Below are 25,094 nucleotides of genomic sequence, written 5' to 3'. Positions count from 1 at the left end.
TTCAACATGACGTGTTCTTATATAGATTAACATGTTTTGCATTGTCATTATTTTCAGTTTCAATTAAGTTTACCAATTATAGAATCCAGAGAGGGTACCTGATTTATCAGGGCCACTCTGAGCAAAATCATAAGCAGCAAATAATTAAAATGCTGTAAACAGTGAGTGCAGACCTCCCAAGTCACAATGAAAAGTTACGTAACTAATAAGAATGGAGTTACATTTGAACCTTGAGCTTCACCAGCTGAAAAGCATAAAATCTACATATTCTACCCAAAATAAACGTGTATCATGAAAATCAGCTTAATGGTTTCTGCCAAAACATGAACCCAAGAAAATTAATTTGGTTCAGCATGCTGCCCTCCTAGTTCAACTGAGAATGGTAAGTGAACATCTTATCGGTGCATTTTGTCATATAATATCAAGTTAAGCAGAGCAGGTTAGCCATTTTATGTTGATTATATTTTGACTATGTATGCTTTAAGGCTAATATTTTCAACATTTTTACTTTTCACAGTTGATGCTTATCTGCTTATGAAACCTCAGGGACCTCTCAGGTTGATTAATATATTGATCATGAATCTATTAAAGATTTCATTATTTCCTTGAGTTTCACCAATAATCCCCACAAGAACACCGTCCATCCTTGAAATGATGGAAACGGTTGGCATCCCTCACAATAATTTCTCGTGCAACAACGTTGGAGATGAACTTGGTTGCAGAGTGGCAATCCCCACACACTCGAAGGTTCTTGATAACACGTATAGTTGTTCCAGGAGATGTGCTAAATAGGCCAAATGCAATTGCTAGCTTTTCGCTATGATAGCTAAGAGTTTGTTCTTTATGCTCCTCCTCCAAATCATTCAGCGCGAATCTTGTATCAGGAACATAGCCTGCAGCCCTCATATCCTGAGACAGTCTCTCCAGCTCTACATATATTTTCTCCATTTGCGGGTGTGATCTGTCCCCCACGAGAAAAGCATGCAGCTGTTTATTCACCTCAATCCAACTACATCCAGCTATCTTTTTCACCTCTCTGTCTTTCATCATTTTCCTCACCTTCTCGATGTCACCCCACCTTCCCGCAGCAGCATAGATGTTTGAGAGCAGTACATATGTTGCAGGATGTTTAGGATCCAACTCAAAGATGTGTGCCGCCACACTTTCTCCAAGCTCTATATTGATATGTATTCTGCAGGCAGCCAGCAAACACCTCCACACAGCAGCATCAGGTTTTACTGGCATTTTACCAATGAAAGCCTGTGCTTCATCCAGGCGCCCGGCCCGGCCAAGAAGGTCAACCATGCACCTATAATGCTCCATTTGAGGAACAATCCAATAGCATTCCCTCATGTATTTAAAGTACTGCAGCCCCTCGTCCACTAGACCAGAGTGGCAGCAAGCAGATAACACACAAACAAAGGTAACCTGGTTCGGTCTTATGTGGGAGCCTCTCATCTGTTCAAAGAGTTCGAGAGCTTCTTTACCATAGCCATTCATTGCACACCCTGCAATCATGGCTGTCCAAGAGACGACATCTCTCTGACGTATTTTGTCAAATACATCGCGTGCCTTCTCTATACACCCACATTTTGCATACATGTCTATAAGTGCACTCTCCAGAAAGACGTCAGACTGCAATCCGCTGCTGATTATTTCTTCATGGATCTCCATGCCCTGTTCCAGAGCTGCCAAATTGGCACAGGCAGGAAGAACGCTAGTAAACACCTTCAAGTTGGGCTTCACACCGTCCAACCGCATCTGCTGATAAAGCCTCAGGGCTTCTTCTCCCAATCCATTCTGCGCATATCCTCCAATCATAACAATCCACGACACATCATTTCGTTGATGCATTTTTTCAAACAGATCGCGCGCCTTCTCTACATTCCCACATTTTGCATACATATCTATCAGCCCATTCACAACAAAGACATCAGACTGAAACCCACTTCTTATTATGTTTTCATGGATCTCCATCCCCTGCTCCCGAGCCGCCGAGCTGGCACATGCTGGAAGAACGCTAACGAAGGTGAAGGGATTGGGTTCGATTCCTGTTCGCTGCATTTGATAAAACATCCGTAAGGCTTCTTCGGCGATTCCGTGTTTAGTATACGCTGCAATCATGACGTTCCATGAGAAATCGTCTCGTTCAGGCATTCTGTCAAACACTTTGCGAGCGTCTGTCAGGTTTCTGCACCTAACATACATCATAATGAGTGAGTTGTGTAAAAAGGTGTCTGTGGCAGGTGCCCTTTCATTGATGTGGGCGTGGATGAGTTTGCCTTCTGGTAAGGCATTTTTCTTCGTGCAGGACTGGAGGAGATAAGCATAAGTAGAAGGTTTTACGGGGATACTCGTTTGTTGCAGAGCGTGCACTGCATCTTTCAGTTGGCCCTGATTGCAGAGGTTTTTGATAACGTGGTTCGAAGTATCGTTAGCATGGGATCGTTGTAGTAGTGTAGAACCAGTAACGTCAGTCTGTGTACAGTGAAGGCAGAGCAGCCTGGGATTTAGTACTCTAATGATCTTGTGCTGTTTGTGGTGCCATAATGGTGGTGGCATCTCTATTTCTCATCTTGCATCTTTGCATCTGCTATGTTGAAAATGCTGAGATACAGATTTGTGTAGTTTTTAGAAAGTTAAATGGTAAAACCTGATGCGAAACCATTTTAATGTAATTTGATAGTAATATTTTTTTTTTAATTTTAATAAATAATTTTTTATAGAATAATGACTATTTTATGAATATAGTTTTATATTAAAAAAAATGCTGGATGGCAGCATAGTTTTTATTATAAAAAGGATATTGAGAATGTTAAATAGTATGTTTATAAATATAACTATATCATAGAGTTTTTTATTAGGTTTAATCTAATAATTAATTTAGTAGCTCGTATTATTTTAAATGTATTTGAATTATTTATGATGAGTATAGAGATAATTTTTTAATTTTAATAATTAATATTTTTTAAAGTAATTCTTATTTTATAAATGCAATTTTATATTTCCCCGATGGGGGTGGAGGAATCTGGTCATATGGGGATGGAAGTCGGGATTAAGCTCTCTCGTTTATTTAAATGAAGGACATGTGGCATATCGTCAGCATGTAAGACAAGCTTTAGGGAAGCTTCGATATTGGAGAAGATAGCCTTATATGTACTAGTGAGGGCGGCAATGTTGTTCGTTAGTTGGGTTATGGGCATACGTGGGGTGGTGGAGGTTCCGAAGAGTTTGCGCAAGTCACCAACCTTTGCATGCCTCTTCGTTTTTGGATCTTTGTGAGTAAGTACCTTGATTACAAGTGGAGAATTTCTTGTGGAGTTATTGGCGACCAAATGCGCCAAGTCTAGGATCTGGGTGAGCTAGAATGTAGTAATATTTTTTTGTGGCTTGTTTATGTCTGACTCAACCTCTCATCCCTTTCTCTACATACATGAACCAAGATTTGCATGGTGTAGTTCATCAATAGCCTAGTCCTCTTCCCATTCACACCACTTCCAGGATTTCTTATACATGCTCCCTAATTTAAAAGAAGGGTTATTTTCCATCTCGACCAATTTGTTTTCTTATTCATGTGGTCGAGCTTACCTATAGTGCTAACAACGGTGTGGACATCACCATTAGGCTCTTGGAATCAATCAAGGTAAAATCCCCCATAATCACCTAAACTGACCTTTATTAGTTGGTTGGTGTGGTGGATGTTGAAGTGACCAAAGGACCTAACATTTCGTTCCATCCTAGAAGACAAACTTGAGCCTCCACAAGAGGGTTTTCTTCCTGATGCTACTAAGGAACCTGATCATCCAAGGGATGTTTTTGGTCATATGGGGATGAATGATAAGGAAGTTGTGACCTTGTCTAGTGCCCACAACTTAGGGAGATGCCACAAGGAGAGATATGGGGTGGGGTTGAAGCACCATGGACATCTAACCTTGTTGTCTTTGACAACTCTTATTTCACATAGCTTATGGAGAAGGAAGGCTTGCTTTAGTTGCCATTTGATAAGGCACTACTTTTTTATCCTAGTTTTGTAGTTTATGTTAATAAATATGCACATGGCGAAGATGCTTTCTTTGCTAACTATGCAGAAGCTCACTTGAAGCTTTCTGAACTTAGGTTTGTTGGTGTGTAGATTCATGCCTTCGAGAGAGACAATTCCTTGCAAGATAGCTTCGTTTTGGATTTGATCTAATCTTTTTTATTACAAGGTCACATAAAACTTAGTATTTTCCACCCTAGTAATACTTGAACCTACATATTTTTGAAAAACATCAACATTATTTTCAATAAATATTGAATACAACATTTTGGATTATGGTTTCGTTCTATCATGCGCATATTTTTTAATCAAATTCTTCATTCCTATTAAAAATTGTAGTTGTTCCCTTGGAGAGGATTTTTTGATGTGCAAATGGGTCCAACTGTATTTTAATGATTGTTGGGTCTTTGGAAGCTAAGGCACATGGTGCAACATTGGTGGTGTATTTGCACTTATTTGGAAAAAATCATAAATTTTCTCAGTTTGCATAGTTGAATCAATTCACAAGAGGAATTGTTTCATGAGTTTATGTTAAGTTATGGTATGTTCTATGCTTATGACGGTTTACTCCTCTTTCTTATTATATTCCATAGATTAGCAATCACATGTACATAAAGTAAAGTGCAGATAGAACATTAAACGATCTACAGAATTTTTGTCCAAGACAAGAGACACAAGATGTGGCGGCTAGCCAAGGACAAACCTCACAATGTGTGGGAAAACCCTTTGATCAAATCTTCTTTTATCTTTGTTGGTACCATTCCATGACCTTCTTTTTCCTCTTGAAACACATCATTTGTCTACCTTTTCCCTCCATAGATCCCTTATATTCCTTGAAATTGATTAGTTAACAGTATTATAGTTGTTAGTTTGCATTAAAGTTAGTTTATGAGTTTTTATGTTAGAAATTAGGAGTTTTTAATAAAAAGTTACAGGAAGTTACAACATCCTGTAAATGGTTCATCATCTGACACGTGGCATGACAGGCAAGCTAAAGCAAGGAATAGGAACGAAAACTAGAATGTACAAGCATGGAGAAACATCGATCCTACAGCGAATCCAACACTCCTTGTCATGCGGTCAACGCTGGTCAAAGCCCCAGCCTTTTGGTGACAAACGCAGCAACAGCCATAGGTTTCCAAACCGGTTTCGTTTTGTTTCTTTTTGGAAATCGGTTTTGAATGGAAATGACCCAAAAATCATTCCATAGTAAAAGCGGAAACAGCAGCATAGTGAATGTACATTCAATCCAAATGAAAACCGTGTATTATTTTGTTTTTAAAAACACGGATGTAGATACAGTTACATGGTTGTTGATCTCTGTATATCGTTTTAAGAACAGAGCTTTTGTATACTCTTCAGAACTTAATACCAGAACTCGATTACAGTCACGGTTTCATTATAACATTGTTCATGCGTTAATACCTTAGTTGCTTGCGTGAATTCCAGTATACCGTTGAAACGCGGACGGGCCCTGCGTGGACGGGTATACTGTCATTTTCATTTCATTAACAGCTTTTGAATATTGAATAGCATGCACAGTCATTAGAGTTATGCTTATGATTTCGTTGATTTAATTAGCAATCCCTATGAATGATGTTTATGATGATAGCTTAAAGGATTTATCGTTAAGATCATTTAACTGTATCTCGTAAGAGATCTGATCCTTCGTTATATTTTTAAAGCATCCTCATAGACCTTGTTTTCCATGCATTTGAATTTTAGTGTGCTTTTGATTTCAGTATGCTTTTAATCTTTCATGAACATTGAGTGTTAAATGTTGAGTGTTCACTAGACAGATTTTTTATGCACAGTGTCCTTGTAAGGGGAATAAAATCTCAGTTTAGTAATACACAGTGTCTTTAGGACAGTTAAATGAGTTGAGTGACCTAAGTGTCAAGGTGATAGGGAGCATATCTTAACCTTCCGTAAAGAAGTATTGTAACCTACCACAATGAACACTTAGTTAGGAATCATTTATGTCTATAGATTTTAGACGCATGCCTCGAAGTTTACTTACCCTGGTCGATAATAAATATAGCCTAATCTAGCACCCTAGGTTTGTCACTACATTTTGGCGCCGTTGCCGGGGAGGCGTAGTTAGAGGATTCCGAAAAAAAAATTAACAAACAAAAACAAGCAAAAACATAGATTTAGAAGTCATGTTTACTTATGCCTAGGTCTAGAGATAATAAAGGTAGATTCACAAAAACCCCCCATCCAAAAACTAACCTACCATCAGGAGCAGACACTATAGGAAACATTGAACACACAACACCAGCTGAGGAAGTCACCATACGAGAATTAGAGGATAAACAAAAATCAGGGCAAAGACTCACACTCATCGAGAGGCAAATTCTATTAGCACACAAATCACAGAAGAAACACTTCCCTGGATCCTCTATACAAGGAGAAAGTAGCACAGTGACTCAACAATCTTTCTTTAATCTTCTCTTTGAAACAAGTGACACTAAACAAGGAACAGAGGAACCTATCAAAATGGCTGAGGAAGGAGATGGATCAGTACCAAATCAAGGTCGAAGAGACGAGGAAGAGTCAACCTTTAAATTTCCTATTCAAGAACCACAAGAAGATGATGAAATAAAAATGAAAAACATACCTCCATCTGTGCTACCAAACTTTTATGGCATGGCTTCAGAAGACCCAGATTCATTCTTGTTTGAGTTTGACATTGTATGTCGAACATATGGTTACACAGATGATGCCCATAGGCTTAGACTCTTCCCAGCAACATTAAAAGCATCAGCATTAAGATGGTTCATGGGGCTTGGTGAACATGCGATAACTGATTGGGATGGCATGAGAAGAATATTCCTAAAGAAATACCAACCTTATTGTAGATCGAAAGATTCCAAAGATGATATCTTTAGGATGAACCAACAAGAGGATGAAAATTTAGAGGAATACCTAGAACGGTTTGTTTACAATTTACAAAAATCCAAACACCGAACCATGCCTCTTGATTTGATTCGAACAATATTCTTGAAAGGCATTCGAGAGGAATACTTAGATGATCTTAACTTGATGGGCAAAGGTGATATTTCCACTTTACCTTTTGAAGAAATTGCTGAGTTATGTGAAAAATATTCTAGGAGCAAAGCCAAAATTGGAAAAAGAACCATATCATCCAAAGCCACAAAATCTGCTTCAGCAAGTGTCACAAGCGCTGAAATAGGGAACCTGTTAGAGGAATTCAAAACAGATCTGTTAAGTGCCTTAGGAACCCAAATTGACACTCTAAAAGCTAAAAAGAGACAGGAAGAGGAAGATCAGATGATGGCTATCTTTTGCCCAAAATGCCGGAAGAAACATGCCTTAAAAGACTGCCCATTAGAAAACATTCAAGTTCGTGCCTTTTGTACTGAAAATCATGATATATTTCACTGTTCTAAAGTCAAGGTTTTGCAGAATTGTAATGTGGCAGCTAATGCAGATATGGAAAATGTGTATTACATGGGCGCAAAGAGACCATGGCAGCCAAAACCAGCACCTCAAGGTATGTTCCCAAATCAGAATTTGCAATTTCCTGTACATGATCATATGTATGCTCAGAATTCATGGAATGTACCCATGCCATGGCAACACCAAAATTACCCCCAACAACAATGGAGACCATCTCAACAATACTCTCAACAATATCATTCATATCCTCAATCATACCAACCATACTCACAGCCATATCAATAATATCATCAGCCATACTTGCCATATCCTCAATCATATCAGCAATATCCTCAGCAGCAAGTTGTTTACCCACATCAACCGACTCAACAAGTATTGCCTGCTCCTCCACCAATAAATCCACCACAATTACAACTTCCATCTAACTCACAACCTCCCAGACCTACTCAAATCCCTGCTTAACCTGTACCAAATCTAAATAACAGAGCAGAAAAGCCAGCCTACAATGTAGATGAGGGAACCTCATATCCCACATTACCCTTGCAAAATATCAATTTGAGGTCTGGTAAGGTACTTCACAAAGAATCTCCACCAGCTGATAAACTGAAGAAAACGAAGAAAATGAAAAAGAAACTGTAAATCAAAGAAAACAAAACGATGACACCAAAAATAAACAAATGCAACCATTGCATCCACCACCTTTTCCAAACCGATTGGTCCAAACAAAACTTCCAATGTCTATACCACAGTTTGATGTTTTAGACGAGCTCAAAAATGTCTATATAAAAATTCCACTACTACAAGCCATAAAAGACATTCCCATATATACTAAAGCAATCAAAGAATTGTGCCTTAAGAAGCCCACTAGGAAAAGGGTTGATCCACAAACCATTCATGTTATTGGACATTTAGCTGGCCTTATGACAAATACCATCTCAATGGAAAAGTATGTTGATCCTGGTATTCCCAGAGTCACTACAATCATTAACATACATATTCCAAACACCTTAATAGATCTTAGGGCCGCAATAAATGTCATGACTCTTGAAACCATGAAAACACTCCAGCTCACAAATTTGCAACACACAACAATTGTTCTAGAACTTGCTGATAGGTCTAAAGTGATTCCTGAAGGGATTTTGGAGGACATAATCGTTTCACTGGACTCTTGGGAGTATCCAGTGGACTTTTTAGTTCTTCAACCCAAATCCAATTTAGGAGGGCACCCTATCATCCTTGGTAGACCATGGTTAGCAACTGTTGATGCATTCATAGGATGTCGATCGGGTAATATGATCATTTCACGAGGAACTGAAAGAAAACAACTCACTCTTTACCCATCAGCACAATCACCAGCAGTAGCACACAATTTATGGCTTGACGATAAATACAATGACAAAGAAGAAGTACAATCTGTTTTTAGCATCAACCAAATCTATGATTTTCAAGAACATAATAATGATGATTTGGTAGAATTATTCCTTTCTCAACCTGATATTTCCGAAAATTTGAGAAATGACCAATATCATGCTGCAGATGAACTTTTAGCCCAAAATTTTCAGGAAACATGCACCATTCAATCTTTGCAAACAACATTCCACGATATTTTTCCCATTCAAACCATCACAAACACACAGACTCAGACCATAGAGATTAGTCCAGGAAAAACTCTGAATATTGGCACTCACCTAGACTCATCTCAGCAAGAGAAATTGATTCAATTATTGAGAAAATACCAGAAAGAATTTGCTTGGGACTACACCGATATGCATGGGATTCACCCTGAAACATGCACTCACCATATTTATACCGATACTACTATCAAACCAGTGAGGCAACCGCAGAGACGAATGAACCCCATGCTCCAGGATATTGTTAGAGAGGAATTACAAAAACTGTTGAAAGTTAATTTTATCTATCCTATCTCTGACAGTCAGTGGGTATCCCCATTGGTAGTAGTGCCCAAGAAAAATGGTAAGTGGCGGATTTGTGTCGATTACAAACAATTGAACAAAGCAACGCTCAAAGATTATTTCCCACTACCATTTATCGACCAAGTGCTAGACACATTAGCTGGGAAATCATCATTCTCTTTTCTTGATGGTTTCAGTGGCTACAACCAGATCAGGATAGCCTTAGAGGACCAGGACAAAACCACTTTTACTTGTCCCTGGGGCACTTATGCTTATAATGTTTTGCCATTTGGACTTTGCAATGCTCCAGCTACATTTCAGAGAGTTGTGTTAGCTATTTTTGTTGATTTAGTTCATGATTGCGTTGAAGTTTACATGGATGATTTTTCAGTGTATGGTGATTCATTTGAGCATGCATTAATAAATCTTGAAAAAGTTTTGAAGAGATGTATTGAAGCTAATCTATCCCTAAGCAATGAAAAGTGTTGTATGATGTTAAACGAGGGGATAGTATTAGGCCACTATATTTCTTTTCAAGGTATTAAAGTTGATCCATCGAAAATTCAGATCATTGTCAATTTGCCAATTCCGAAGACTCAAAAAGAGGTAAGAAGTTTCCTTGGGTATGCAAGCTATTACAGAAGGTTTATTGAACATTTTAGTAAAATAGCTTCACCTTTGTTCAAGCTTCTAGCCAAAGATGTACTTTTCAACTGGAATGAGAATTGCCAGCAAGCATTTGAAACACTCAAAAAGAAGTTGTCAACCACACCAGTCTTGAAAGGACCTAACTGGAACATACCATTTCACATTTTTACAGATGCATCTGATACTGCAGTAGGTGCCTCATTAGGCCAAAAAGAGGAATCTTGTCATTATGCCATCTATTTCATTAGCAAAAATCTAACACCTGCAGAATTAAACTACACAGTCACAGAAAAAGAAATGTTTGCCATCATATATGCTGTGAATAAATTCCGACATTATATAACTGGTTATGAAGTTTTTGTACATACTGACCATTCTTCCATTAGGCATTTAATGAACAAACCAGTAACTAGTGGCAGAGTTACCAGATGGTTATTATTGTTACAGGAATTTAACATCACAGTGTTAGATAGACCAGGTAAGGAAAATCAGGTGGCAGATTTTCTTTCTAGACTGCAAAATCAAGGTGAGGTTGTTCCGGTTGAAGATTCTTTTCTAGATGAAAATCTATTTGCAATTTCAATAGTGAATCCTTGGTATGCTGACTTGGCCAATTATTTGTCTACAGGAAGAACACCTCCATACTTTACTCCAAAGGAAAAGAAGAGGCTAGTCAAACAAAGTGCTCGATACTCATGGATTAATGGCGATTTATTTTACACTGGTTATGATATGATTATTAGACGATGTGTAAGAAATGATGAGATAATTGATATTTTAAAATCTTGCCATGATGAACCGTGTGGTGGGCATTTTGCAGCTAAGCGAACAACATTCAAGATTCTTAGTCTTGGATACTACTAGCCATCCATTTTTAAGGATTCCAAGAAGTACGTGAAGAGTTGTGATAGCTACCAAAGAATGGGCAGGCCAACAGCTACAGATGAGATGCCACTTCAGCCCCAAGTGCACCTAGAGCCATTTGAAAAATGGGCTCTAGATTTCATAGGACCCATTAATCCAACTTCCAATGGTAAGAAGTACATCTTAGTATGTACTGATTACGTAACAAAATGGGCTGAAGCAAAAGCACTAGTTAGAGCAACTGAACAAATAGTGGTAAACTTCCTTTTTGAAGAGATTTTTGTAAGGTATGGAGTACCAAGGGAGATAGTGACTGATCAAGGTACTCGGTTTACTTCAAAATTAGTTAAGGACATCACATAAAAATATCAAATCAAGCACAGAAGAAGTACACCTTACCATCCACAGGCCAATGGCCAGGTGGAATCTACAAATAAAACTTTGGAAGGAATTATCACTAAGACGGTGGCAATGAACAGAAAGAATTGGGAAGAGAAGCTCAAAGATGCACTTTGGGCTTATCGAATCACGTGGAAGAATACTACAGGATTTACACCATATCAGTTGGTATTTGGCAAAGAGGTAATGCTTCCTATTGAGTTTCAAATACATACTTTTAAGATGGCTGCAGATTTGGAAATTGATCTGAATGAAGCACAACAAGAAAGAATTCAGCAATTGAACTAGCTGGATGAAATGAGGCAGCAAGCAGAGGAAACAGCAATCCTCATGCAAAAACAAAGGAAGCAGTGGCATGATGCACATATCAAGAAGAAGCAGTTCAAGGAAGGAGATTGGGCTTTACTCTTTGATTCTAAATTCAGAGATCATAAAGCCAAGTTTACTACACATTGGATGGGCCCATACGAAATCATTCAAGTCTATGACAATGGATCAGTCAAGCTCATCACTATTGATGGAGAAGGCCACTCCTTTACTGTCAATGGTCATCGCTTGAAACTTTACAATAAGCCCATCAGCAAGCAAAATTTTCTTCAAACTGTATCTCAACAGAGAGAGGTTGAGATATTGTAGCCTTCAGCTGTAGTATCTCTGCCTTAATTCATTTCATTTCAATTTAGAAATTCAAAAGAAATTAAAAAAAATAAATAAATAATAATAATAATAAATAAATAAATAAATGGGTTAGATGTGAAAACCAGACTCTGGCACATTCTAACCCAGAATTCTTACTTGAAAACCAATTCGTTGGCTGGTAAGAATTCCTTTTCTTTTTGTTTCCTGTTTGATTCATCAATTGAATAATGACTTGAGGACAAGTCAACGCTTTAGTGGGGGAGAAGCATCAACATTTTGTTTTTCTTATCTTATCTCCTCATTGTAAATTCTCAAAGATTTCTTATCTCATCTCCTCACTGTAAATTTCCAAAGAGTTTGTTTCAGCACTCCAGATTTCAATAAAGAAGTTGTTTTTGTCTTTGTTCTAATCAGAGGGACCTGTTTAAAAACACTATGCAGTGGGACCTGTTCTGTCCAGAAGACCATGTTACCAACACCAACAGTAGTGGGACCTGTTCAACATACATAAAAGGGACCTGTTAAGAGACTGTTATCTCAAGTTACTTCAGCAAAGCTTCATCAAGTTTCAACAGAGATTCAAAGGTTGCTTGTCACCTAGGCTTCATCAAACACCAAAGATCAAGGAACCTGCACACATATAGTTCTTTTCCAGACTTCAAAGAAGCTGCACAAACATTTTCCAGATCTCAGAGGGACCTGTTGCATTCAAGTTTATCTCAGAGGGACCTGTCATGAACAACAAAGATTAGTCAAGAAAGACTAGTCCTACCTAGCATGCCAATTCAACGATTGATCAACCAATAAAAGTGTAATGTATTCTTTATTTTTAACATTTAAATTCTTAGATTAATTTTTAATGTTAAATGTGATGACTATGACTGCTACGATCAATTTCAAAAACACCTGCATACCTATCACCCCTTATCATATTCTCATATTCGTAATCCCTATCATCTCCCTGTTAGCTACCTATACCAATAGGTTTCATATTTCATGATTGGCTATAGAAGTTCCAAATATGCTCTGCTTTGATCATGCAAAGATCACATATTTCCAAAGAAGTACAAGGTGTGTAAATAGATTAATGCATCCCGATTTTGATGGATGGTCCAACAGCCTAATCTGGACCATGTCATGTTTTAAATTTTCAGTTGTAGATTAGAGAAAGAAGTCTGTCCAAACTGTTTAATCTTGGCAGACAAGTAGTTCAGGTAGAGAAGAAAAGGCTCCCAACAGCTTAATCTGGGACCTTGGAAGAAATAAAGGTAGAAGTAGGTAGAAAAAACAAAAGAAAAAGCCAAAGAAAAGAAAAGGCAGGTAAGGGTCTGCAAGTCCAAGTGCACCCTCCAAGAAGAAATAAAAAATGCTAGGCAAGCAGTTGGGTAAGTAGTTGGGGTTGCAGAAAGGTTATCCTTGCCATTGCAGGTGTGTTAGCTTTGTTTACCAAGGCAGAGTCAAAGAAATGAGAAGGTATTCTTCTTCATCAGGTTGCAGCAAGCAAAGGAGCATGTCTAACCTCCCTTTTCCCTTTTCATATCATTTACTAACATTCCCTCATCACTTGAGATTCATGGAAGAATTATGGTTTCATGGTGGTTCTTAATCTTTTTAGAAGCCACATTTCTTGTCTAAACTCTTTTCATTTTGATCTACTCCCTAAACTAAGTAAGTTTCAAACAAACTTAGTGTTTCTCCCTTCATTCACCCCCCATCCATATTAACTCTAACTTTACTATATAAATCCCTTATATTACCTTTCCCCTAATATTATTAACACCATGGTGTATAAACCCCAAATTTTGTATAAATATCCCTCCCCTTGGCATTATAGTCATATGTTCTCTAAAAAAGGGATCAAATGACACCTGGTCATGTTGATGAACCTAACCCGAACCCTCCTCCCCCTTTCTGAATCCATTTTTAACCCATTGCACCCCATTTGCAAACATGAACCTTGTAAAAACCTTACTTTACCCTTACCCGCTCTAAATTGCCAAATAATACACAAAAACCCATTTTTTGTGATTAACCAAAGTTTCGGCGCGTATTTGTTTTGTCGAAATATATTGAAAAACCTTACTAAACACCATACCCCGATGATCCTCCGCCTAAGCGCGCATTCCGAAAATAAATATTAAATAATGTCGCGCCTTTGCCGTATCCACCGATCATGTCATCGACCCGGACAGCCGTCCGATCGGAGCTTGAACATCCAACGGCTCTTATCACATCGGAGCGGCTCCGACGTCCACTGTTTACCCGCCATATCCGCCGATCACATCACTGCCCCGACAGCCGTTGGATCGAGCCCTCCAGATCCGACGGTCATCGTTGATATCGGAGCGGGTCTCACATCCGACGGATATCTTCCGATGTCCGTAAAAGGGTTACGTCACTCGGCAGCCACGCGTCCCCGCCGCAGTTCGTCGGAGGTACGTCTGACAGATTCCCCCCCCCCCCCGTACCATGAGCAGTGCGATATGAAACCGCTAGCTGTTTCCGGTTTCGGTTATTCTGCCTATACTACGTCACCTCAACATCATCCCACGTCACTGCCACCATGCCGTCAAGTCAACCGTTGCGCCCGACCGTCTGCCGACCTGTCCTGCCACTTCACCATCCCCGTGGACCAATCAGAGCCCGCCACCTCACCTATGACGTCAGTCGGCCCTGACCCCACCTATGACATCATGTTGACGTCAGCAGAAAAACGCGCCAAAAGTCCAAAAAACCAATATTATGGTAAAATTTCGTGTTTTTTCCCATTTTCTTACAAAAGACTTTGTTGCGCCTGCATGCGATTTTCACGTCCAAAGTCCACCAACCTGCAGAACCTGACCAGGAGACCGGCGGCGCACCATTTCCACAGTCATCCGCGACCATTGCCTACTCCTCACCAGGTATTTTCCACTGTAAATCCTTCACGTACCTGCTTTGTCTGTTATTTCCCTCAAAAGAGCTTATAACAGAAAAAACTCTTGAATTCACCGGCAGAAATCCTTGCACCTGGCCCTTTTACAATTGTGAACTCGAACAACACTAGCCGAGCCTTGTTTACCTGCATTTTCATTGAAAAATCAAGCTCTGTTCGCGCAATCGCGACAGACTCATTCAAACTGAATTTAACTACTGAGGGAGACAGAGTGAGGCCAAACATTTGTCCTATTTGCACTGCAAATAGTATTTCAATTGCTATTTACAAGAACTACTCCCTGTTCCTTACAAATTCACCTCCCTGTTGAAGAGTCACTTCTTTATACAGCTCTGCTCAATTGAAACCACTTTTGCACTCAATTCAGAATCCTCTTTTGCAATGGAGACACCTGTAGTACTAAATGTTCAGCCTCTGAATGCCCCTCAAAGGAACTTGGAATGGCAACCCTTGGCAGATATGGATTACCAAATTACAGAAGAAATGTTTATGAGCAGCAAATTCCACATTCATCTGTTGAATGAGTTGAAAGCCAAGCATGAAAATGGGACAGATATATTGGGCATATGGGACTCTTTCCTCCCTATTTTTAAGCTCCCTCAGGTCAACCAGTTCCCTGAACTAATCCACCTCTGTGCTGAAAATTATGATGCTTCTCAAAGGGCTGTTGTTGACCCATCTGGTTCAGTACTTTTCTATGTTACCCCTCAAGCCATCAGAGACATGCTTTGCTTCAACACTCAGAAGAAGTTGGTCCCTTTGTCACTAGTGAACCTGATAAAACAAGGGGCTAAACTGACAGATGCTCAAATTACCAAACTTAATCAATTGTACATTAACTCTGACATTGTGATGTACCCTCCAATTGGTCATGTATATCTCAATGGGCAGGGCAGAGACCTTGCAGATATGATTAGTCCCATCTTGGGATATAATTCAATTGAGCATATTGATACAACTGTGCTGGTAATGATGTCTATGTTTACTCCTGGCAAGTCACCAATCTGCTATGACTATGCCACCTACATATCAGACAAGATTCATGAGCAATTGATGAATTTGGCGAGAGAAAGGGTATTCAGATATACCTCCTACATCTATCATTTGATCTTATACCATCAACATGAAAAATTTCATTTTTCTATCAAAAGGGTGGATGCCCAGGGCAATCCTAGATCAGTGGTCTATTGGTCCTCTGTCTTCCACACTACACTTGATTCTCCATACACCTGCTGTGAATTTATTGATCAGTTCATCCATCCAGCTATGACAATGCTAATGAGCTCGCCTCCTCCAAGACTCACTGATGACATGCAGAGAATTCTTCAGCTGTCTAAATCTTACAGCATTGGGGATTGGTACATCTACCAACACCACACCGTCATCAGGATATATGGGTGTGATTTGCCTCCATTCAGATTACCTAAGTATGTGCCTATGAGGCTATTTGCCCTAGAGTATTTTAGGCAATTTGGCCGGGTGGATGTGCTTCACTTTTCAGGAAAAGGTAAAAAAGCACAGTTGAAGGTGAAAAGCCAACTTGGCCATTTTATCTATAACGAGAGGGAGCAAGGATGGAAGGAAGCAGATAGAATGCTTGAGTCCCTTGGCCTTCAAACCAGTTTCCCATGGACACCCTATGACCCTAATCATTTTGTAACAATGAGGAAGCTCAAATATAAGTTGTCTGCCTATGATCATCATTGAAAAATATGCTAACCAAGACAAATGGAGGAGAGGAACCTTAGAAGAGCCTGTATCACAAGAAGAGCTAAATCAGAGGGCAGTAAGGAATCTAAGGAAGATGGCTGACCTTGAACTTTGTTCACAGGTATTCACACTTCCAAGCACACAAGTGGGAGCAGCTGCATCCTCCTCAACTGCCAAACAGCAAACTACTAAGGCCACTGAAAGTGCATCTGGCAAAGGCAAAGAAAAGGAAATGGAGACAGAACAATCCCTCCATGGCAAGGAGCAGCCACCTCCAGTGACTCAAGAGCAGGCAGATAAAGAAAGGCAGCAGCAGGCAGAGCAACAACAGCAACAAGAATTGCAGCAGGAAGAAGGGCAACATGACAGACAGCAGCCCTTACAGCAGGAAAGAGTAGTTGATACTCCAACTTCCACTGAGCAACAGGCTCAGAACATAGTGCCTCCTAGGCCAGAAGTCACCATTGACGCCTCGGTCCTCCAAACTCCACAGAAGGAGGACTTAAGCAGAAAAAGGGATAGAGAAACTCCTCTGACTTCATCTATCAACCAGGAAGAGAAAAGACAAAGATTGAATGACTTTTCGGAGGATGACATAGCAATAAGGCAAGCATTGGGCATGGGCCCACCCAGCAGAGAAGCTTCAGCCAGTTCCTTCCAGCAGGAGCAGGACAGAGCTATGGGAGGAGAGGTCAGCTCCTCCAGCCAGCAAAGAGAAGGAGAAAAGAGCATCAAGCAGCAATTTATAGACATCAAAAGGAGGAGTGACCCTGTCAAGGTACAGCTGTACAACCATTTATTGAAAATGGCTCCCACCAACCAACAAAGATTGATGTCTGCATTTGATGTGCAAGAAGGCAAATTGACTATGAGCCATTTTTTGCCCACAGCACTGCATCCCCAATCTGTCTCAGATTACCTCAGGACCAACCTGGAGGTCCTGGCCAAGGACATACACCCAATGGATAAAATTGAACTGCACAAACAGACTGGTGAGATGGTGTATGCTGCCTTGGCAGACAAAACATTAGAAAATTACAAACTAGAGAGCAGCCTTAATGCTACAGCCTCTCAGCTGGAATTGGAGAGGGCATCATCCCAGGCGAAGGACAACAGAATAAGGTCCTTGGAAGACATAATCATTGAAATTGGGCATGACCCCAAAGATATTAAAGGAATACAGGAAATCTTGAAGTTGAGGGATGCTGACATGGCTGCCTTGAGGAAGAAAATCAAACTCCCAGCTACCATTCACCCTCAAACAGATGAAGTAGCTCAGCAAAGACATGAGCAGGATGCCACAGCCTTGATGATTTCCCTTTATAAGCAGCTTGTTCAAGCACAAGAGAAATTGGGAGAATCTGAGGCTACACAAGCGGCCCTGCAAGCAGCATTGAAACAAAGAGAAGAGGGTCAGACCTCTCATCCTCCTCCTCAGATCATCAATCTTGAGGAAACTGCTCCTATCACTGCTCCTCCTCCTCAACAGACTGAACAAACAGCAACATCTACTTCAGCAGCGCCAACAACTACAGAGCAGGCCCAAAGCCTGGATATGCAAAAGCTGAAGAATGAAATTCAGATCCTGGAAGCTCAAATGACCGAGTTAAATGAGACCAGGGAAAAATTAGCCAAAGTCAATGACAGACATGATAAATCAAAGAGAGAAGTGGCAGAAAAGGGCAGGGAAATCAAAGCCCTTAAAGACAAGATCAAAGAGCTGGAAAATGAGCTCAAACTAGACAAAATTGTAGCTGAAATTAGAGCAATGCTATGGTCCAATATAGGCCAATCAATTACCAATCAATGGCAATATATTGAGACAATCCATGAGCAATTAGAGCTCATCCCAAAAGCACAGAAGGAGGTTCACAGATCAAGAGCTTTATTGAGCAATATGCCTGAAGTGGCCACCAGAATGATCAATGTACTTAACCATAAAACAAGTTCTCAGTTAGCTACCATGGGAATTACAAACAGAACTGAGACTATCCAAATGATCAGGAGGGTTCTTACTCTGAGAAATCTGGTGCAGACATTGGAAAGAAGAAACCAGGATATGCAAACTGAGGTAAACAGGTTCATGGAGAGATTTCAGATATTACAAAGCAGAGGACTCCCTAGCTTACTGAACAGCGGAGGGAAGCTATTCACTCATGAACAGTATGCCAAAAGAGTGAACGTTTTTGCTTCAACCCAGATCAATGAGAGGGCCAGCACTTCAGATGATACAGGGCCTATTACAGGACAAATTTTCTATAGTAAGATAGAAAATCTATTTTTTATAATGAATGAAATCACGCACTTGTTTGATGTGGCCCCAAATTTTTATAAATATACAGAAGCAGAGGAGACAATGGATGCAATTCTCAGGCATCAACTCCCTACACAGGACTGGTGGACAAATGCAATACAGAAAATTTTATAAACAGTGAGGCATTCACCAAATTTTGTTTTTGAAGAAATATGAATTGTTATGTAAAGCACAGTTCAACAAAATCAGCATGCATTAAAGGTTAGAGCTGAGCCAACTCAGCAAAGCTGTTCGGTCACCACAGCAGCAAGCGCAGTCACAGGTGGCAGGGCCGAGAAAATACAGCGCAACAAAAATAAAGGCATATCTATCAGCATTAAAGCAAAGCGTTGCAACCGACTCAGTGACCCCCAAAGGTCAAAACATCCTCTGACAGACTTAAAGAGCATTTATGTTGCATTCAAAGCTGCAATAACTTCTTTTCTACTTTCTGAACAAAGTAACGAAGATATTTCTCTCTCAGATGACTCAATGCCTGAGATATTTTGTATAAGCTTTCCTATAAAGTCCCATTCGCATGAGTTTGCAAGGGTTGTTGTTGATTTCTCCTGAAGAAGTTCTTATGTTGTAATCCTTTCAGAAGTTTAATAAAGAAAGTGATGGAATTTCTCGGATTTCTGAAGTGCTGAATGCGTTCTGGTGTCTGTTGAAAACTGCTGGATTCTTGTGTATTACACCATACAATAAGTCTCTGTAACTCTCTCTGTTATGTTTTTGATGTGTTAAAATCCATATATGTTTTCTAATTCTGAATATTTAGCAACAAGGAAAAAGACTAACTTCCAGGATTTATTCAAGAGATACCCTGGGTTCAATCCGTGTTGTTAATGAATGTTTTTTCTTCAGCTGTAATCTTGATAAGTGTAATTCTTAATTGCTGCACTTTCAGAATACATTCTTCACAGTGGCCTTTGTCTCAGGAATTCAAGTTTGCTCCTGTGCAACGTGTTTCACTTTCACCTCACCGGCTTAATAGAAAATTCTTAATTGCTTTCTGTTGGCTGACATGCTTCACCATTCAAGTTAATTTTGTTTGTCTGAAATACACAATAGGCCCTGCAGTTAGAACACCACCAATCCTGCGTTTCCAAGCATTTCACAACTCCAGACTCCATTGCCCAATGATGTATTACTCTCTAAACACTACATCTTAAGACCTGAAAGAAATCCTTCAACCAAAACATAAACCAAAACCTGAGCATAATATCTAGCCTAAAACACCATCATAACAGAGACAAATTATAAAGAGAGAGCCCTCTCTGATTACAGTTTGGCTAGAAACTGTGATCCAAAGATTGGTTAGTGGTTACCCCGGCCGTATTCCCTAGGGAGTCATAGGGAACAACCTGGGTGTTAACATAATTGGCGACTCCGCTGGGGATCTGCTTGAGATTTTCAGTTACTATATATCTTCCATAGCTACTATCAAGCCTGAAATCAGTCAAGAGGCCTTTAATCTGTTTCTGTATTACATTAACAGTTTTAGGGAAGAGCTGCTTAGGGAATCTTCATCTTAGTTTTGAAATATATATAGCCATTCCAGAATCTTCATTCAGTCTTTACAGATATAAAAAACTTCCTATAAAAATCCCAAAAAACAGTTAGAAGCTGGCTCCTAAGAGAAATCCACGGCACACTAGGGCAAATCCTGACCCTAATCCACCAATCCTTGTTGATAATCCAAATATCATCCCTAGAAACATTAGGAGGCAGCAAAGGCAGGAGCAGCCTGCTGATTTGACTTCAGAGTCAGATCATCCCAGCCTCATCCCTACTCCATGCAAGGTTCTTTTCCGGTCTACCCCTAATTCCCCTAGTTCATCATCCACATCTCAAACTCCTCCTCTCACATCCTCATCCACTGTTCATATCCCCTTGACCAACATTCTAGGTTCACCCCTACCTGTCACCCCTGTGGTACCCACTGTTCCTATTATCCCAGCTGCCCCTGTTAATCCTCTAAATCCTGTAAATATGGCTAACAGGTATGCACCTCTGCAGATACCAGCTAATGCTGCAGCTCTACCCCAAGACTACCAAACCAAAATTTCATATTTTGACTCCAATGGCCCTTTGACAGCTGTCCAGCATGCTAAGAGGATGCAAGACCATTTTGAGACCTATGAAATAGATGATGACAGTGTCAGAATGAGGATGTTTGTTCAAAGCCTAACTGGGGATGTAAGAACTTGGTTTAGATCCCTGAATGCAAACTCCATTACAACTCTTGATGAACTGTATCAAGCATTTACTAGTAGATGGGAAAAGAAGAAAGATCCTCTGCACATACTTGGGGAATATGACACTATCAAAAGAGGTCCCCAAAAGACTGTTTTGGAATATTGTGCAAGATTTAACAATGTATATAACGCGATTCCACAAAATTTAAGACCTCCTCCTGACCTAGCTTTGTACAAATTCCCTGATGGTTTTGACCCTGACATGGCCTATCAGTTGAAAGAAAGAGATCCTCAATCCCTAGCAGAGGCCCAAAGGGTTGCAGTTACAGTAGAAGCCAACCTCATTGCCAAAAGAAACAGGGCAAGGTTGGAAGAAAGGACTGTTTTCAAAGAGGAACCCACTGCCTTTGATCAAAAGCTAGATGCAATACTCAATGGAATGAAAAGATTGGGTGATAGAGTGGAATCGGTTGAGAGAAAATCATCATGGGAAGCACCGCAAAACAACCCTCCTAGGAATCCAAATTTTAGGAGAACTCAAAACCCGAATGTTGGCAAGGCCAGTGCTGACCAAGACATAAGACCCCCTTTTCAAGAAAATTATGCAGAAACTTCCACATCAACAGAACCCAATGAAAATCCTGAGATTAACTTGATGGGTCTAGATGGTGAGAGTCAAGTTTTCTTAACACAAGAAGATCATGAGGATGATGAAATCAAACTGTTCCAAACTAAATCAGGTGAATCCTTTGACTTTAAGCAAGGCTATGACACTGCTGTTTATGAGGTCCATAAACAATACAAGCTGAGGAGCAGAACTGTGAATGTTAACCAGCCTGAAAAGAAAAAGGATAATCAGCAGCCTGAAAAAGTTATAGTCACAGCAGCAGAAGAAGTAATTGTTGAGGAGGTCACTGAACCACCCTCCTCAAAACAGCAGCCTATGGTCACCCCCCCTTCTCATCCTTATCCAACTATTTCTCCTCAAGAGATGAGTAAAAAGGATAAGTCCCAAAGTCAAGATAAAAATCAAGAAGAAGATTTAATGAGCAAGGAAAGGACAGTTATCTATAACCCCAAGACCCAATCTGAAAAATCCTTTGACCTAGAGACTGAAATGCGTAAATTAAAGATAGTTGTTCCTCTCTTGGAACTAGCCAAGCATGACATCTATAAGCTACAGATCAAGAAATCCCTTCAACTCACCAACAGCAAAGATGATGTCAATGTGTTGGATGACACTCCAGAATTATTGTTTGGCCCAGAAGTGGATGGAAAAACAATAGTCACAGGGGTACTACCTTTTTATGTCAGTCTACATATTCATGACAAAATACTACACAATGCAATGTTTGATTCAGGTGCTTCTCACAACCTCATGCCAAAAGCAGTCATGGAAAGATTGAATTTGGACATAACAAGACCATACAAAGACCTATTTTCTTTTGACTCCAGCCAAGTCAAGTGTCTAGGTCTCATAAAAGACTTATGTGTGTCCTTGGTTCAATACCCAAATAAGACAATCCTAATGGATGTTGTGGTTGCTGATATCCCACCTAAGTATGGAATGCTGTTATCAAGGTCATGGGGAGCTAAACTCCAAGGTTCCCTACAATTAGACATGTCATATGCCACCATCTCTGTTTTTGGGCAACCAAAAAGACTGTACAGAGAAACACTAATGAAATACATGGTCAGCAGTGAGGAAAAGCCTCAAAACTTTCCCATATATGCTATCCATTCAGACATAGACTCATACATTCTCTTCAATGACACCATCACTCCCTCAAAAGGTGAGGTTGAAACCGAGATATTCATACAAGAGGAAGATTCAAATGAAAGTATTATCACCCATGAAACAACAGTCAATCAAACACTAGATGTTGCTGCTGCCCTGGTTGTCAAGAATAGCCAATCAAACGACGAGACTGTTCTAGAAGACAAGCTAGAGAAAAAACCACAACTGCTACTCACATTGCCAGCTCATGAACAGATCAGTAAGTCTCCTTCCCAACAGGATATTCTATGGTTCCTTGAATTTGATGGCTCAGTCAACAAGTTAGGGGCAGGAGCTGGAGTTTGGATACACAATAAAGAAAATAGTCATGCAGAGGGCAGAGCTTATAGATTGAATTTCAGATGTACTAACAACATGGCAGAATATGAAGCTCTTTTACTAGGCCTCAAGTTAGTAAAATTCTTACAAGCTGCCAGGGTTTCAATCATGGGTGATTCAGATTTAGTTATTCAACAAGTGAAAGGAAACTTTGTCACCAATGACAAAAGACTAAGGACTTATAGGGTTGTTGTTGCTGAGGTACTAAACTTTTTCTCTGAATTCCAAATCACTAAGATTCCTAGAACGCACAATCTGCATGCTCACAGTTTAGCCACCTTTGCAAGTACCTGCAAGCTGCCTTTTGAGCCCCATCACTGTTTTACAGCTGAGGTAAAACACAGACCCTCCATTCCAAACAATGTTAATGATTGGCAAGTATTTGAGGATGACAAGCAAATAAACCATTTTTTAACTCTGCAGCAAGAATTTGCAGGATTAAATATTGACACTGAGACAGCAAGTCAATCACAAATACTTGAGACAGCAAGTCAATCACAAATACTTGAGACGGCAATTCAATCACAAATACAGTTTCAAAAGATTACTCACCCAATATCACCCAGAACAACAAAACAAATGCTAAATCCAACTATTTTCAACGAGGACAGCATTCAGCAAATTAAATCAATCAATTGTGAGGAGGTGGCCAATGCTGAAACTGAAATCATAGAGCTGAAAGACAATTTTCTACCAACAGGCCTAACTCCCCTAGAGGACATCTTTGATTCAAATGATATTCCCAGAAAACCACAAATGCAGCCCTTAAACGCAGCCATTGAAGAATGCAACATAGGTACAATTGACAAACCCAAAATAATTAAATTGTTTGCATCTTTGCCTCCTGATCAAAAGCCAAAATACATTGACCTTTTTAAAGAGTTCCATGATGTCTTTGCATGGAGTTATGAGGACCTAAAATGCTATGACACCTCTGTTATCCAGCATACTATCCCTCTCAAGCCTGATCAAAAGCCCTTCAAACAAAAGTTGAGGAGAATCAATCCTATGCTTCTCCCAGCAATGGAACAAGAGGTACAAAAAATGTTTAAGGCAGGCATCATAGCACCAATCAGATTCTCTGAATGGATCTCCAACTTAGTCCCTACAAGGAAGAAGACTGGTGAAATTAGGCTGTGTGTGGACCTGAGAAATCTGAACCAAGTATCCCTCAAAGACAACTATCCCTTACCCAAAATGGATCACATTCTCCAAAGAGTGGTAGGGGCCTCAAGGATCTCATTACTGGATGGATTCTCAGGCTTCAATCAAATCCTGGTGCACCCTGATGACCAAGATAAAACTGCATTTACAACCCCATGGGGAACTTTCAAATATGTAAAGATGCCTTTTGGATTGAAAAATGCACGGGCAACATTTCAAAGAGCAATGGATATTGCTTTTGCTAAGGAGATTCATGACTTCTTAGTCATTTACTTAGATGATCTCACACCTTTTTCAAAATCTGACCAAGAACATCTCAAACATTTAAGACAGATTTTCCTAACATGCAGGAAATATGGAATTTCCTTAAATCCCAAGAAGTCTCTATTTGGTTTGGAAGAAGGTAAACTGTTAGGACACATCATCTCAAAGGATGGCATAAGAATTGACCCAGATAGGATACAGGCTATCCTACAAATGCCCCACCCAAGAAATGTCAAAGAGTTGCAAGGATTCTTGGGAAAAATCAATTTCTTAAGAAGGTTTATCCCAAACTTGGCAGAACTAATCAGATTGTTAAATAACATGTTGAAAAAGGATTCAAAAGTGAAGTGGACTGTTGAAGCCAATCAAGCATTTGAAGGTATAAAATTGGCCCTTACCCAAACCCCAGTCTTGACCAATCCTCAGTTTGACAGAGAGTTTATTATTTTCTCTTTCGCCTCTCAGCATACTATTGCTGTTGTTTTA

The 25,094-nt window shown here is 39.8% G+C and overlaps 2 pseudogenes; one reads left to right on the top strand and one right to left on the bottom strand.

Annotated features, from left to right (window-relative positions):
* Positions 1 to 222: 222 nt before the first annotated feature.
* Positions 223 to 2,638, bottom strand: LOC149260372 (pentatricopeptide repeat-containing protein At2g03880, mitochondrial pseudogene; annotated as a pseudogene).
* Positions 2,639 to 3,824: 1,186 nt separating this feature from the next.
* On the top strand, positions 3,825 to 4,132 carry LOC149260371 (L-ascorbate peroxidase 2, cytosolic pseudogene; annotated as a pseudogene).
* The last annotated feature ends 20,962 nt before the right edge of the window (positions 4,133 to 25,094 follow it).

This window comes from Pinus tabuliformis, chromosome 6, assembly GCF_031772625.1.
Source record: "Pinus tabuliformis cultivar Carrire ecotype Pingquan chromosome 6, CPIR1, whole genome shotgun sequence".
NCBI classification, from domain to species: domain Eukaryota; kingdom Viridiplantae; phylum Streptophyta; class Pinopsida; order Pinales; family Pinaceae; genus Pinus; species Pinus tabuliformis.
Note: the sequence above shows the minus strand (reverse complement) of the source record. Positions and strands in the feature narration are given on the sequence as shown.